At 42.6% G+C, this 17,737-nt stretch overlaps 1 long non-coding RNA gene across 1 annotated transcript; it reads right to left on the bottom strand.

The window, feature by feature from the left end:
- Positions 1 to 7,792: 7,792 nt before the first annotated feature.
- Positions 7,793 to 17,491, bottom strand: LOC120993411. The gene is made up of 3 exons (XR_005777253.1): positions 17,482 to 17,491; positions 12,772 to 12,774; positions 7,793 to 7,905 (listed from the first exon to the last, which is right to left on the bottom strand). It is a non-coding gene; the product is annotated as an uncharacterized LOC120993411 (long non-coding RNA).
- Positions 17,492 to 17,737: the final 246 nt, after the last annotated feature.

Raw genomic sequence — 17,737 nt, 5'->3', positions numbered from 1 at the left:
TTACTTTGGAATAAGTAACTAAACCTGCATTGTTCCCACCATTTACTGAACTGATTAGCCTCTACAGTATATTATGCTGCATTGTATACACTGCGTGCAGAATTATTAGGCAAATGAGTATTTTGACCACATCATCCTCTTTATGCATGTTGTCTTACTCCAAGCTGTATAGGCTCGAAAGCCTACTACCAATTAAGCATATTAGGTGATGTGCATCTCTGTAATGAGAAGGGGTGTGGTCTAATGACATCAACACCCTATATTAGGTGTGCATAATTATTAGGCAACTTCCTTTCCTTTGGCAAAATGGGTCAAAAGAAGGACTTGACAGGCTCAGAAAAGTCAAAAATAGTGAGATATCTTGCAGAGGGATGCAGCACTCTTAAAATTGCAAAGCTTCTGAAGCGTGATCATCGAACAATCAAGCGTTTCATTCAAAATAGTCAACAGGGTCGCAAGAAGCGTGTGGAAAAACCAAGGCGCAAAATAACTGCCCATGAACTGAGAAAAGTCAAGCGTGCAGCTGCCAAGATGCCACTTGCCACCAGTTTGGCCATATTTCAGAGCTGCAACATCACTGGAGTGCCCAAAAGCACAAGGTGTGCAATACTCAGAGACATGGCCAAGGTAAGAAAGGCTGAAAGACGACCACCACTGAACAAGACACACAAGCTGAAACGTCAAGACTGGGCCAAGAAATATCTCAAGACTGATTTTTCTAAGGTTTTATGGACTGATGAAATGAGAGTGAGTCTTGATGGGCCAGGTGGATGGGCCCGTGGCTGGATTGGTAAAGGGCAGAGAGCTCCAGTCCGACTCAGACGCCAGCAAGGTGGAGGTGGAGTACTGGTTTGGGCTGGTATCATCAAAGATGAGCTTGTGGGGCTTTTTCAGGTTGAGGATGGAGTCAAGCTCAACTCCCAGTCCTACTGCCAGTTTCTGGAAGACACCTTCTTCAAGCAGTGGTACAGGAAGAAGTCTGCATCCTTCAAGAAAAACATGATTTTCATGCAGGACAATTCTCCATCACACGCGTCCAAGTACTCCACAGCGTGGCTGGCAAGAAAGGGTATAAAAGAAGAAAATCTAATGACATGGCCTCCTTGTTCACCTGATCTGAACCCCATTGAGAACCTGTGGTCCATCATCAAATGTGAGATTTACAAGGAGGGAAAACAGTACACCTCTCTGAACAGTGTCTGGGAGGCTGTGGTTGCTGCTGCACGCAATGTTGATGGTGAACAGATCAAAACACTGACAGAATCCATGGATGGCAGGCTTTTGAGTGTCCTTGCAAAGAAAGGTGGCTATATTGGTCACTGATTTGTTTTTGTTTTGTTTTTGAATGTCAGAAATGTATATTTGTGAATGTTGAGATGTTATATTGGTTTCACTGGTAAAAATAAATAATTGAAATGGGTATATATTTGTTTTTTGTTAAGTTGCCTAATAATTATGCACAGTAATAGTCACCTGCACACACAGATATCCCCCTAAAATAGCTAAAACTAAAAACAAACTAAAAACTACTTCCAAAAATATTCAGCTTTGATATTAATGAGTTTTTTGGGTTCATTGAGAACATGGTTGTTGTTCAATAATAAAATTAATCCTCAAAAATACAACTTGCCTAATAATTCTGCACTCCCTGTACAGATTATCACTCACATCAGTCCTTGACAATGGCCCAATAATGATCAATGTAACAGCAGGGAAATTAGTCTACTAGGAAACCATCACACATAAGAAAACATACACACTTCTTGTAGACATCGCCCTTAAAGGAAATGTTTCACCAAAAATCTTTTCTGTCAGTTAAAACCAGAATGCAGCACACAATCTTTTTTCTACTCTGTTTTTATTTTCTGATTGCAGATTTATTTTTTCTATTTCCTGTACATTATTATAGGAGTGGCCATCTTCCCTGAGCTGTTAATTAGAAAGCATTAAGAAAATTGCTTTACGGCAGCCCCATGGGCCATAGACACAATGGTCAGGAGAGGAACTCATTAACTTCTATGGGAGAGTTCTCTAGGCACGCTCTGTGACCTGTGCAGAGGTCATTGTACAAGGAAAGAATAGATAAGCTGATATAATCACCTATTATGAATGGTGAATCATGTCTTATCTATACACAGAGGTGATATCATTACAAGCAGGATTAGAATGACAGATAAGCAGATAACTGCAGTAAAGTGATCTGTACAGACCAATAATTATTAGGCTTAGTGGCCAGTGCGAAATCTACAGGATTTTATGGTTTTTTGTTTAAATATAGATATTGACATGGAAAATGTAAAATAACAAAAGCAAAAATTCTTTTAAAGTATATTAAACATAAAAATGTGATTTAAACAATAATTCATTTTATGATGACACCTTCCAATCACTGAGTCACTGTGTTGCACTTAGGGACAGCATACTTCAAATGTTGTCGCTGGCTTTCCTTTGGGATATCTACTTATACTGTAGTAGGTCGCTACTGATATTCCTTCTATTAAAGGGTAATACTGTTCAATGAGTCATAGAAATTATAGAAAGACAGATCGCTGATACCAGAATGTATATATACATTTTATTTATAGGGTAGTTATATATGTGTTAAAAGAGCTGTCAATACGCCAAGGGCCCTAATTTCCTGTAGTGATTGCACAATGATTTCTTTCTATTTATAGAGGTAGACATACAGCAAGCAATAAACCTCAGCTCAATGGTCAGAGAAGACAGGATGCTCATGTATATACAGTATATTATTAATGTATAGATTAAACTCCTGGCCTGTGTCACTGACATTTCAATACCACAACACAACCATTTAAGGCTACTTTCACACTAGCGTTCGAGGCTCCGCTTGTGAGCTCCGTTTGAAGGCTCTCACAAGCAGCCCCGAACGCATCCGTACTGCCCTAATGCATTCTGAGTGGACCCGGATCCGCTCAGAATGCATCAGTCTGGCAGCGTTCAGCCTCCGCTCCGCTCAGCAAGCGGACACCCGAACGCTGCTTGCAGCGTTCGGGTGTCCGTCTGGCTGTGCGTAGGCTAACGGATCCGTCCAGACTTACAATGTAAGTCAATGGGGACGGATCCGTTTGAAGTTGACACCATATGGCTCAATTTTCAAACGGATCCGTCCCCCATTGACTTTCAATGTAAAGTCTGGACTGATCCGTCTGAACAACTTTCACACTTAGAATTTTTTCTAAACTATAATGCAGACGGATCCGTTCTGAACGGATCCAAACGTCTGCATTATAGGAGCGGATCCGTCTGTGCAGACACCAGACGGACCCGCTCTGAACGCAAGTGTGAAAGTAGCCTAACTTGTCTGGAAGTTTTAATTCCTAGTTTTAGCAATCATTATTTTAACTTTAATAACTTCATATATATATATATATATATATATATATATATATATATATACAGTATATATATATATATATATATATATATATATATATATATTTATTTTTCAATCTTCATGCAAGCTTTATATGTGTGTAGAATGACTAATGCCAAATGACATTATATATTTAATTACAAAAAAGCTAAATAATAGTAACAAAGGGGAGAATTTATCATAAAGGGAATATGTGAAGTAATTTTTGCTTGAGTGTTGGAGTACGTTATGCCACATTTACCAAATTTCGCATGTTTGATACATTTGTTTTATTCCTAACACTTTTATCTAGAGTGGTGTAAAAATGCAAAACGTCGCAACTCGCAACTTTTTGAAGCTAGAATTCTGGAATGAAGGCGTGATAAATCTGCCCCAAAAAGTGCTAAACATTTTTTTGAAAAATATAACTGGATTTCTGAGATAATGATATCACAGTGATAAAATTCACAGGTAATGATAATACAAAGTAATTTACAAAGTGATGTCAAAATGTCAGTAATAGCACATTGGGGCTGATTTACTAATTTTGTCTAAAAATTAGACAGCGTAAACATACACAGTCTAAAGATCCACCAAATTTATCACAAGGGGCTCAGGCTGGATGATAGATTTGGTGCATGGCAAGACACGTTTGTCTAAGTTTATACCACCTATTGGTTGGTTTACATCGTGCCAAAATTTTTATGAAATTTTGATGCTAGTTGTTGCAGCTTAACCCCTTAACGATTTTTTTATTTTTTTTTTAAATTGTCCGATTCCGAGGGCTTATTCAAGTCAATAGTTGATGTCCATGTGCTGTCAGTGTTCTCCATGGACAGCATATGGATCCACAAAATTCTATTATATAAACATAATTTTTTTATTCTGCAGAACATTGGTCTGCAAAAAGAAAATGGGGGTGTGCACTAATTTGATCCATTTTTGGGGCTGAACATGCCCATTCTATTTAATGGAAAAATAGAAACCCCCAGACAGCACATGGATAACATTTGAGTTTGGTCTCTTTTTCTCTGATCTACTGCACACAATTTTTTCCTCACAAATGCAAAAAAAAATATGAACCACTGTGAAAAAAATATTGTGACGTGTCCTAACTCGTATGAAAAACACAAACACAAAATGGTTCTGCGAAATGGACATGGACATGTGAATAAAATGTAAAATCATAAAAGCAATAACTTTTTAAAACTTTTTTATTGACATAGCTGTATGAGCGCTTGTTTTTTGAGGAATGAGTTGTACTTTTCAACTACACCATTTTAGGGTGAATATAACTTTTATTAATTCTTTATGGGGGTCATTGCTTTAGGAGCTCTGCTGTGTATTGCAACCATGATCCTGCTGCTGTGTGTGCAGGCAAAGTTCCCATTAGATCGCCATTATAGGTCTCCTGCCAGCGCCATACTATTGGGGGGTTAAGCTGCCCCTTTTCAGCTGGAAAACAGATGAGCTAGGTAGTGGATTGTTCTTTTTTGGCCTCATAGGTCTAAAGGCCTGTTTAAAAGGTTGAACATTGACTTATTTGATAGCTGCCTTACATCTGGTGGCATAAGAGGCAGAGCTTGCTGAGAACGTATTTGCATACCCTATTCCTATTTATAAGGTAGTTATATATGTGTTAAAAGAGCTGTAAATACACCAAGGGTCCTAATTTTCTGTATTGATTGCACAATGATTTCTTTCTATTTATAGAGGCAGACATACAGCAATCAATAAAGTTCAGTTCAATGGTCTGAGAAGACAGGATGCTCATGTATATATATCAATAATATATACATTAAACTCCTGGCCTGTGCCACTGACATTTCAATACCACAACACAACCATTTAACTTGTCTAGAAGCTTTTGTTCCTATTTTTGGCAATCATTATTTTTAACCCCCTTAGTGACCACCCATACGCCTTTTTACAGCAGTCACTAAGGGGCCTTAGGCTGGGCCACCGCTTTTTCACGGTGGCCCAGTCTAAGCGCTGCACGGGTCCTCAATGCAGCAGGGAGCGGGGACCCGGCTCTAACATGAGAGCCCCGGTCTTGCTCTAACAGCCTGGACTGGCAGGAGTGCCAATCTGGGCTGTTTAACGCTTTATATACCGTGGGCAATGGCGCCTGCCACATGTAAAGCACTGACAGAGGGAACGGACTCCCTCTGTCTCCCATCGGCACCCTGCAAATCCGATCGCGGGGTACCGATGCGTGTAAAGACTGGATGGGGTCTGATGTAGGCCCCAAGTGTCACGGGAAAGGAAGGTAGAAGGAAGTGCACCCCCTAGACTGCCACCCTCAACCCTGTCCCTGCCTACTTGCACCACCCGCCCTAGGTGACGGGGCGCAACTGGGCGACGGTCCCTAACCTCTGTAAGTGCAGGGTAGGGGAGGAAGGAACAGAGAGGGTACCGGACAGCTAGGCAGAGAACGGTACACGAGATTCAGGCAGACAATTGGACAAGGAAGTGGACAAGAGAGAGGTACCCTGTGAAGGAGAAGGCAAAGGCGGGTCAGCTAGCCGAGGTCAGTCCGGGAGGTCACGTCAATACAAAGGGAAGAGGCAGGTGGAAAATCCGAGAACGAGCCGAGGTCAGAATCCGAGATGTAGGCAAAGGGAGGTCAGGAAAAGGTCAAGGTCAAATTCCAGAGGTCAATCAATTGAGTAGCTAACAATACACACAGCCTAAGAGACTAAAATCACAGGCAACCTGTAGCCAGCAGGCCGCCTGTATTTATAGTGGGGAGTGAGGGTCATGTGACGTGGCCAGCGTCACATGACCGACAGACAGACAAGTCGAGCACCGAGTGATCAGCTCGGCGCTCAAGGCAGACCTAAGGGAGCCTCCCAGCTAGCAAAGCCGCCCTGGGAACGAGGCCAAACACAGATCCTCGCTCCCGAAGCTAAGCAGCAGGTCTGCAGCTGATGGGAGACCGAGTGCGCCTTCGGCACCCCGTTACACCAAGCCTGTCTTAAGCAATTTCCAGCAGGCTGTGCCTCTCTGGTGCAGCCTGCTGGTCAATGTCAATATAAAACTGACATTTAAATGCAATGCACTATAGCAGTGGTGGGCAACCTTTTTTGTCAACTAAGCCAAATATCGCCAAAACCACGATTGGAATTTCTTTCGAGAGCCACATTTTTAAAACCTAAAATATTGCATCAACAGTACCAGTGAGGACTATTAGGCTCATGCACACGACCGTGTGCCCGCAAAAAAGTAGCGCATGCTGAAGTGAATGGGCCCATGATGCGTGCTGCATTGGTATCACCGCATCCATAACGACCCACACTACATAAATATTACATAAATTATCCTCTACGGTGAACGCCGTAAAAAAGAAAAGAAAAAAGAAATTACAGAATTACAGAATTACAGAATTGCAAATTTATTCCTAGTTGCCACCAAAAAAACATAATAACAAGCGATCAAAAATCGTAATTTACTCCAAAATGATACAAATCTTCCTGCAAAAATCAAGCCCTCACAATTCCACAGAAAAAAAAAAGTTATGGGTCTTGCAGGATAACAGGCCGAACTGGATGGACAAATGTTTTTTTTCGGCCTTATATACTATGTTACTATGTTAATATGTCTTGGGAAAGGGCAATGCAAATTTTTTTTTTAAATAAAGGGGTTTTATTGCACAAAAAAAAAATATATATGTATTTGGTATCGCTGTAATCATACTGATCCAGATAATCTTATTTATATAAAAAAAATGAACGCTGTAAAATTTATAACGTAAAAACTCAGTGGAAGTATTGCTGTTTTTCCCATCTCCCTCCCAGAAAGAGTTACTAAAAGTTAATTAAAAAGTTATGTGTACCCCAAAATGACACCATTAAAAGCTACAACTACAACAAGCCCTCATACAGCTATATAGACGGAAAAATAAAAAAGCTATAGCTTTTGGAAAGTAACGAAGCAAAAAGGAAGAAAAACACTTTGTCAGTAAGGCCCAAAACAGGCTGGTCACAAAGGGGTTAATTTCAATTTCAAGTTTAATATATTTGTTTTTCCATCTTCATGCAAGCTTTATATGTGTGTATAATGACTACTGCCAAATAAAATTATATATACACGTGGACAAAATTGTTGGTACCTTTCCGTTAAAGAAAAAAAAACTCACAATGGTCACTGAAATAACTCGAAACTGACAAAAGTAATAATAAAAATTTACAGAAAATTAAACGATGGTACCCTTAATTTAATATGTTGTTGCACAACCTTTTGAGTCAATCACAATACCTGCACCTGTCCGCAGGTATTATGGTCTACTCCTTGTGAACAAACTGCTCCAGCTGTCTCAGGTTTGAAGGGTGCATTCTCCTGACTGCATGTTTCAGCTCCTTCCTAAGATGTTCAATAGAATATAAATCAGGGCTCATAGAAGGTCATTTCAGAATAGTACAATGCTTTATTCTTAGAAATTCTTGGATGTTTTTAGCTGTGTGTTTTGGGTCATTGTCCTGTTGGAGGACCCATGACCTGCGACTGAGACCAGGCTTTCTGACACATGCCTTGACAGTCTTGAGATTTCATTGTATATAGGAAACGTTTGTCCAGCTCACCTAGTCGGCATGTAGTATCCCGTGTGCCCGGAGTCAAGCCAGCAAGTTCCTGGACGTAGGCAAAATGAAAAGAAAAAAAAAATATGTCTTGGGAAAGGGCAATGCAAAAAGATTTTTTTTAAATAAAGGGGTTTTATTGCACAAAAAAATGAACGCTGTAAAATTTATAACGTAAAAACTCTGTGGAAGTATTGCTGTTTTTCCCATCTCCCTCCCAGAAAGAGTTAATATATATATATAACAACATAATGGTAGAGGTACGACCCAATAATCTCTCTAGCTCTTTAAAACAGGCCCTGGTGGAATTGGAATCAATGACAGAAGTGGTCATCAAGATGGCCAACAAAGGTGGATCCATCGTGGTTCTTGATAAAAATAGCTATGAAAAACAGGTAGAAGAAATTTTATGTGATGCATCCACATATAGAAAGCTTGACAAGAATCCACTTGCGGAATATACATGTGATTATAACTCACTCATTCAGAAAGGATTAACCTTAGCCTTTTTAATGATTCACAATACCGCTTTCTCAGTGTGAACTCACCCATAACCCCTATTATGCACGCCTTGCCAAAGGTACACAAAGGGCTGGCTCCCCCTCCACTGCGTCCCATCATCTCGGGCATTGGGTCCCTGATGGAACGCATGGGAAACTGGCTAGATAATATATTACAGCCTTTGGTAAGGCGTATACCAGGATATCTTAAGGACACAGGAGATGTGTTACGTGCCATGCATGATTTTGTTTGGCACCCACAATTCAAGTGGGTTACTGCTGATGTTGAAGCATTGTATCCATCGATCCCCCACGGAGTGGCCCTTATGGCTCTAGAATTTAACCTCCACAGGTACACCGGTCATTGAAATGTTTTCATGTATGCGAAGTTACATCTTCCCTACTCACGCATAATTACTGCATGTTTAATAACATGTATTATTTGCAGACATGAGGGGTGTCAATGGGGGCAAAATTCTCGCCCTCCCTGGCAAACCTCACTATGGCATACTGGGAGGAGAGATATATATACAATGTTGACTGTCCTTTCAGACGGTGCTTGTCGTGGTACGGCAGATACATCGACAACCTACTCATTCTATGGGAGGGCGATGTGTCTGCCGTATTGGATTTCATGCATTCATTCATTTCTGAATGACCACACGTACAATTTGCGTTTCATGTGCGCTGTGGAGGTGGAGTCTATTGTTTTCCTTGACCTGAGATTAACAGGTGTCCCAGATGCAGCAATTTATACAGAGACCTATAGGAAAACTACTGCAGGCAATTCTATATTACATGCGAACAGCCACCACCCGGCAGATGTCTTAAGGGCCATACCTGTGGGGGAATTCATGCGCGCACGTAGAAATTTTAATACAGAGGTGGCTTTCCATAAAGAATGTGAAAGTATCAAGATGAGATTAAAAATCAGAGGATACCCAACATGGATGTTGGAAATAGGGCTTAATATAACGTCAAGTAAATCCAGATATGATCTATTATTTGGAATTAAAAATACCCGTAAAAACTGTAGATCGAAAGGTCAGTGTAAAAAAAGTAAAAAAGTAAACCAATGAGGAAGTCATGAATAATGATCATACACACAAGAGAAAAATAAACGGGAGATAACAGAAAAAGATCCACCTACCCTGGTTTTGACATATAGCCGGCAATTCAATAGAATACGAAGCATTGTACAGAGGTGTCTGCCTATTTTATTTGATGATAACATTCTGTACAATGCTCTGAAAAATGGCTGCAAGATAGTACCTAGAAAAGCAGGAACCATGGCAAGTTCCCTTTCCCCTTCCCTGTTTGTGGCCAATAAAAATATAAAAATCACAGAATTTGTGGATTAAGTACAAAGGCTTCACAAAGTGTGGTAGCCATCCTTGTAAAACATGCAAATATGTATCAGTCCAAAAAAGTTTCCACAATGCTGATCACTCGGGGGTGATCTATGTTATACAGTGTGTGGAGTGTGACTTGATGTACGTCGGCAGCACCATAAGTAAGTTCAAAAATAGAAAACTTGAACATCTGAACTACATTTCAAATCCATCCATTCTCAATATTTCAGGTGCTGCCAAACACTTCATCCATACACATGGTCATAGCATGGGATCCCTCCGTGCTTTCGCGATTGAGAAAGTAACAGTACCAACTAGGGGAGGGGACTACCAAAAGAAAATACTCTTGAGAGAGGACTTTTGGATTTTTTTGCTAAACACAAGGGTGCCAACAGGTCTTAATCAAAAGAAAGAATTGATGTACATTTATTAATAACCCTTCACATCGGTAGCCAGTATTCAACCTCTCAGCTGCTTTTTGATGTCATCCATTATGTATCATACCATGTGCTATTTATTTATTATATCACATGTTATATTAAGCACGTCCATCATGGTTTCCAACACGTCCATTTATATTTATATTTACATTTATATTATATTACATTGATATGAAGATTGTGGCCATATGTTATCCACCTTTATCCATTTTCGCATGTAGAGTTTTTCTACAGGTTTACATTTTATTTGTATTTTGATACTTTGTATAGCCTTGTTCACACGATGCGTTTTCTCACACCCTGCGCTTGTGCTTGCTCTTGATAAGCGAAAGTTTCAGCCGGGATATGTGTGGCCCAAGCGCAGGGATGCGGGAGGAGCATCATGTGGGGCCATTTTAACTAATGTTTACTGAGAATGATACTCCGGGTGTGAGTCTGTGGGGTGATTGATTCATGACGTAATGTTACCACCACCCACCATTGGGGGAGGGTACATGGGTCTTTAAATTTCTGTAAACTCTCAGACCACATTGTTACGACTAAGGAGAAGGTCTCCGAAACGCGCAAACAACAGCTTGTTTGTGACACTGTTCCGCATATGATATGACTAAATAAAGAGGAAGATTTTATGGGAAGAACATTAAGTGCCGGAATCGTCTTTTTCTTTTCAGATTTCTTTGTACCCTGCATAGATTCAAGGCACCCTGTGCCAGATGCAGCATAGCAGCCACAAAACATAACCGAGCCTCCTCCATGGTTCACAGTAGCTACAATGTTCTTTTTTTGTATGCTTCATTTTTGCATCTGTGAACATAGAGCTGATGTGACGTGCCAAAAAGCTCCAGTTTTGTCTCATCTGTCCAAAGTACATTGTCCCAAAAGCTTTGTGGCTTGTCATTATGTATTTTGGCAAATTCTAGTCTTGCTTTTTTATGATTTGCTTTCAACTGTAGTTTCCTCCTCGGTTGTCTTCCATTTAGTCCACTTTGGCTAAGACAACAATGGATGGTACGATCTGACACTGATGTACCTTGACCTTGGAACTCACCTCTAATGTATTTGGAAGATGTTTTGGGCTCTTTGGTTACCATTCGTATTATCTGTCTCTTCAATTTGTCATCAATATTCCTCTTATGGCCATGTTCAGGGAGGTTGGCTACAGTCCCATAGACCTTAAACTTCTGAATAAGGGGGCGTGCCTAACTGCCGTCATGGACGGTCGCATCTGAGAGCAGCTCCGTCTTCCACCAGCAATCCTGAGCCATCCTGCACTTACTGAACCTAATACTGAGCCCGGTTGCGCACCATGAGTCCCAGCAAGGCACAGTTAGCGGCGGAGCGGCTTAAGGAGTTCGCCAGGCAGGACTCCCAACATGGCGCCGCGACCTCTTCACCATCCCGCACAGCCAGCACGCGGAGTCAGGCCTTGCAACAGCCTCCGACTGACACAGAGGACGCGCCAGAACTTACCCTGCAGACCTCTCACCAGCAGCTGATGGCAGCTATTACAGGTTGCCAGGTCTCCCTGACAGGGAAGATAGAGGAGGTCAGGGTGGATTTGGGCCTACTGCGGCATGACGTACAGCAGCTGCGGGAGAGAGTTAAACTCACCGAAACCAGAGTGTCTGACCTGGAGGACATTACTACTCCCCTGCCGGCGAGAATTGCAGCCGTGGAAGCTTCTGTGGAGTTGTACCGCCAGAAATGCGATGACTTGGAGAATCGCGCGCGTCGCAATAATGTGCGCATCATAGGCATGCCTGAACGGGCGGAGGGCGCCGACCCGGCGGCTTTCCTGGAGGGGTGGTTCAAGGAGGTATTCCCGAACGCTACCTTCTCCACTGCTTACGCTGTCGAGAGAGCACATCGTGTCCCGGCCAGACCGCTACCGCCGGGTGCCCCGCCAAGGCCTTTACTTGCCCGCATGTTAAATTGGCTCGACAGAGATCTTATCCTAGCGCAAGCCAGAGTCGCACAGGCTATTACTCTGGGCTCGGCGAATATATCTTTATACCCGGACTTTTCCGCTGACCTGCAAAAAAGAAGGGCTACCTTTGTCTCCATTAAAAGACGACTCCGCGAGATGAATTTCAAATACTCCATGGCATACCCTGCGCTTTGAGGATCGTCGATGGCGAAAAATCGTTATTCTTCTCTACACCTGCCGAGGCGGAGGACTGGCTTTCTGGGAGACCTCGCCGTTCCCCTCCAAACTGATTTGGGAAATGGATGAAGATCCATTGTCATCAAAAGAGACTTAGGACATTCTACACAGAATATGTGACGCGGCTGTCCTATGTTCTTACTCCTCCATTTCACCTGGGTCCTCACTTGGTGATGTATTACCTCTTTTGTATCTGGACTCAGAGTTGTTGAGGGTTAATCACATACATATATACATGTTACTGGGTTGATTGTGAATATCCAGTCGGTACATCCCACTGCAAATGGTGGAGGTCCGCTACTCTACCTGCACTGGGTTGACATCCCTATACACCGTGCAGGTCCCCCAATGTACGAGGCCACTAGCTACAAAGGCCATGTTCATGTTCTACTGGTTTACCCTCTGTTTGGGTGGTTAAATGTATGCTTTATGTTATTCGCTTTTTCTAAAATGTACAGTCGTTTACTGAGTATTATGATCCATATACATTTCTTCTGCCATAGTGTTCCCCAGCATCTGGGATTCAATCCTCCTCCATTATCTGGTGCCCACTATGGCAGACATTAGAGTAATGTCTTGGAACGTCAGAGGGCTAGGCGGGCCCAGGAAACGCATGGCTGTTTTTTCACATATCCGAAGTTATGCTCCCCATATCCTAGGATTACAGGAAACGCACCTCACAGCTGAAACCGGGGGGAGGGTGCGGAAACCCTGGGCTCAATGGGTGGAAAACGCGTATGGGAACTCATACTCTAAAGGGGTGTCATTGTTGATTCATCGAGCAGTCAGATGGGAACCGCACCACACGAGTATTGACCCAGGGGGGAAATTTGTTTTTGTTTATGCTCACATAAATGGTATGCCATACGTGGTTATGAATATGTACAATCCTCCTCCGGCCTGTCTATCACTACTTATACATATATCAAGAAGGTTACCCGCCGAAAAGAGGAGGAGTTGGGCATGCAGTGCAGAAATGCTGAATGTGCGTTTGTCTTAGATCCCACCGAGGAGAATAGGAGTGACTGGTTGCTGAAAGGTAGGAATTATATGAACCACCTGCAGGAGAAGGGAGACCGCAAAATGCTCTTTTTGAAGCAACAGACCTTTGAACAGGGAAGCAGAGTGGGTAAAGTCCTGGCGCAGATAGTGAGGAGGAATAACATGTCCCCACCGATACTTCGCATCTCGAACAAAGATGGAACAGTGAATTTTACCAGGACCTCTACTGTTCCCACGCTGAGTATTCTCCTCAGTCATTAGAGAATTATTTACAGGAAGTAACTTACCCACAATTATCTGAGGCGGATAGGGAAATACTAGATGGAGAGATTACACTGGAAGAAGTAAGTGAGGCGATCGCAGGGTTAAATCTGGGAAAGGCCCCAGGACCGGACGGGATACCATTGGAGGTATACTCCAAATATGTGGAGATCCTAGCGCCGCAGCTCCTGCGCATGTACAAGAAGTCTTTGGACAGAGGGGTCCTTTCGGAGTCACTATACGAGGCTTCCATTGTAGTTTTATTAAAACCTGATAAGGAACCCCTAGAGTGCGGTTCATACAGGCCTATTTCGCTGATGAACTTAGATTACAAAATTCTAACTAAGTTATTAGCGAATAGACTGAACAGAGTCATATCTACTATCATACATGACGACCAATCAGGTTTTATACCAGGCAGATCTACCTCTAGCAACATACGTAGAGCGCAGGTTATTGCTCAGGTGGGTTGTGCGGATGGGAGATCATGGGCTTTGGCGGCCTTGGATACCGCCAAGGCATTTGATTCTGTCGAGTGGCCCTTCCTGGTGCAGGTCTTGCAGTTTTTTGGCTTTGGTCCTAGGTTTATCAAGTGGATCAATATACTATATAGTTCCCCATCTGCGAACATATTGATTAATGGCTTTTTATCATCCACGTTTAGACTATACAGAGGTACCAGGCAGGGATGCCCCCTTTCTCCCTTGTTATTTGCAGTAGCTATAGAACATCTAGCGCTGAGAATTCGTCAAGATGATGTATATATTGGTATAAAGTTAGGTAACAGAGAGGATAGGCTGGGCCTATATGCTGACGACCTCATTTTGTACATGGACTCCGTGGAGTGCACTTTACCGAGAGCGATATCCATTATTGAACAATTTGGCACATTCTCCGGACTATGTATAAACTGGGCCAAGTCGGCCATTATGCCTTTGTGGGCCTCAGACTGGCCAGCGGTGCATAGGAATTTGATAGTAGTAGATAAATTTAAATATTTGGGAGTGATCATTACAAAAGCCCCGGAAACATCCCACTTGCTGAACATAGTTCCTCTGATGGCATACTTCATAGACAAGTTTAAATCTTGGAATACTTTACCGCTGTCCACAATTGGACGAGTGAACTTAATCAAAATGGTTCTCCAGCCCAAAGCTCTGTATCTATTAGAGCACGCTTGCACGCCTGTACCACGCGCGTTCTTTGATAAGTTGCACTCCCTTATGGCAACCTTTATCTGGGGTAGGAATAGAAGGAAATTAGCCGTCAGATCTCTACAGAGAAGTTGGGATCAGGGTGGAACAGCTCTGCCGGACTTGCACTTATATTTTCTTGCTGGTCAGTTGAGGTATCTGGTGCCATGGGTGACCCGGGACGTGCTCCCTAGCTCTGAATATTATTTGCGGGAGTTTTTGCAGCTCCCCACCCTGTGGCCTATACTTGAGGGCCGATCTTCGGTGTCAGGCTCGCTCCTTCCGATTCATAAACTGGCGCATCAGGTGTGGGGGGCTGCAAAGATGCAGCAATACAAGGAAGGATCTACAGGAGGATGTGCCATTGTGGAACAACCCGATGTTTCCACATCTGATGCAGAGTGATTGGGAGGGGATTTGGAGAAGTTATGGGGTGTGCTATTTGAGGGACCTATATGAAAAGGGTATACTGTTTTCTTTCTCCCAGCTACAGTCCAAAGCGGGGGTTCTGAGATCACATCTTTTCAGGTATTTGCAACTGAGACATGCCCTCCAGGCCCAGTTAAAGGATCTGAAGAGGCCTGTGTCAGTCTATCCTTTGATAGGGGTCTTCAGGACTCAAGGCCCAAAGGGATTGATATCCGCTATCTACACTCACTTACTTGGTCTCAAAATTTCAGCTTCTCCATTGGGCGCGGAAAGTACTGTAAATGGAGAGGGAATATACCTACTATGACGAATGAGGAATGGGGAGAAGCTCTGGAGGCTCCAGTGGCTGTATCTCCATCTCTCAATAACAGATTGACACAGCTATTCATTTTAAATAGGTGCTATTTGACCCCAACCAGACTTTTTAAAATGGGTAGGAGGCAGCACACAGAGTGCCACAGGTGCTCACAACTGAATGCGGATTTCTGGCACCTAATGTGGGATTGCAGTCACATACAATCGTTCTGGAAAGGGGTGGTGGATGTAGTCTCGTCCCTGATCCCGGACTCACTGGTGGTTTGCCCTAAATCTTGTCTTCTGGGCATTGTGGAAGTTGAATCACGTTCACGTTATACCCTCACCTTCATTAGAGAAACCCTATTTATGGCTAGGAAAGCCATTGCAATCAGATGGATGGCAGACAGACCTCCTACGGTTGGACAATGGAAAACCATGGTTAATAATATTATTCCCTTCGAAAGGATTATTTATTCTCGTAGGGGTTGTCCTCAAAAATTCGAGAAAATATGGGGACCTTGGTGTGCTTCCCATCTGACTGCTACGACGGCCCATCTGCATTTGATGGATTGAGGGATGCACCCGTCCAAATGTGCGATATTAGGTTCTATTAATTCAATTTAGCTGAAATAATTCACAGCATGAAATGCTTTGCTTTGCCCAATGACGTCAGTCAAAACGAGGTAATATGGATACTATGTCATGTTTATTACTGTATGTAATGATGCGAAATGTATAATTGTGCATTACTCTCCTTACAACATTGTACGACTATGTTCATTGCAATAATTTTGGAATGTACTGTCACATAATTTGCTTACCATTTTTCAATAAAGCGAGTTTAAAAAAAAAAAATTCTGAATAATATGTGCAACTGTAGCAATAGGAACATGAAGCTGTTTGGAGATGGTCTTATAGCCTTTACCTTTAATCTCCTGAGACAACTCTCTAATTCGCCTTCTTTTGTCCATGTTCAGTGCGGTGTACATCATGATAACAAACAGCAAAGTGACTATGTGCAGCCAGCCAGTCGCAGGGGCAACACGTGAGGTGCATGGTGGACCGATGAGGGGCCAAATAATAACACACAGTTCATCAGTTTACTCACGGTTAGCAGATAGCCTCCCTGGGCTGGCAGCACAGTGTTGAGGTGGACAGCACAAAATCCTCCGGGGCACGCTCTGTGGTAGGAAGCATCAGCCAATATGGTGGTTGAGGTGCCCTTGATGTTAGGGGTGCTTAGGGTGCTTGTTGCGGCTGAGTTCCTTGATGGTTTTTGTCGTGACGCCAGTACCGTTAATGGTGGTACAACCAATAGTGGTAATAATGAGGTAGACAGTGGTAAGATGCAACTCACAACTTTTACTTCGGATATCTTTGGTTGCAGCAGTACAAATATGCAGTCTTTTGATGGTACAGAGTTAATTCTGCAAATCCACTGTTTCTAGGCTTTTCAGGTTTTTAGTTTTGGAAGCAGTGGGTTAGGTGTACCTTGTTTCTTTTTGATGTGCTGGATCCTATTCCTTGACTTTCCCTACAAGCTGAATATTTTAGACAGGAAAACTCAACTGTCTCTTAGAAGTTTGGTGTGGCTGACTGAAGCTATAAAACCTCCACCATGCAAAGGTGTCTGTGGCCCTCAATAATGGCTCTTATCACCAATAAATTCCTAGGAATGCTTGTTTCTTTTCCAGGGAGGCAAACTCTTCTCCTACTGGTCAGGGATGCAAGTCTACAGTCCGGCTACAGAAGGAAAACGCTCTTCTGCGCCTCACATCTGAGTATCACCTACTAGAGAAGTTGGCTCCACTCACTAATCTGTGTTGCGAAGTCTTCACTCTATCTTTCCTCCCACTAATTTGATCTGACTAGATCTGCTCTCTTCTGAACTACATTTTCCTAGCTATCCTGATCCTCAACTCCCTCCTGGTCTCAACTAGGATCTCCACTGAACACCCTCACTAGGCCTGACCTAGGTATATATAGGACCTGAACTTTATCCCCATCTAGTGGTGGGATGTATAAATTGTACCTAATAGGCCTGTTAACAGGGATTTTGCATATACACAAATGCAAAGTTATACATTACAACCTAGAGCTTGTAATAGAGTAAAACGTGCTTTCAAGCAGTGCCCACACACACGTA

This window comes from Bufo bufo, chromosome 3 (assembly GCF_905171765.1).
Source record: "Bufo bufo chromosome 3, aBufBuf1.1, whole genome shotgun sequence".
Classification (NCBI taxonomy): Eukaryota; Metazoa; Chordata; class Amphibia; order Anura; family Bufonidae; genus Bufo; species Bufo bufo.
Note: the sequence above shows the minus strand (reverse complement) of the source record. Positions and strands in the feature narration are given on the sequence as shown.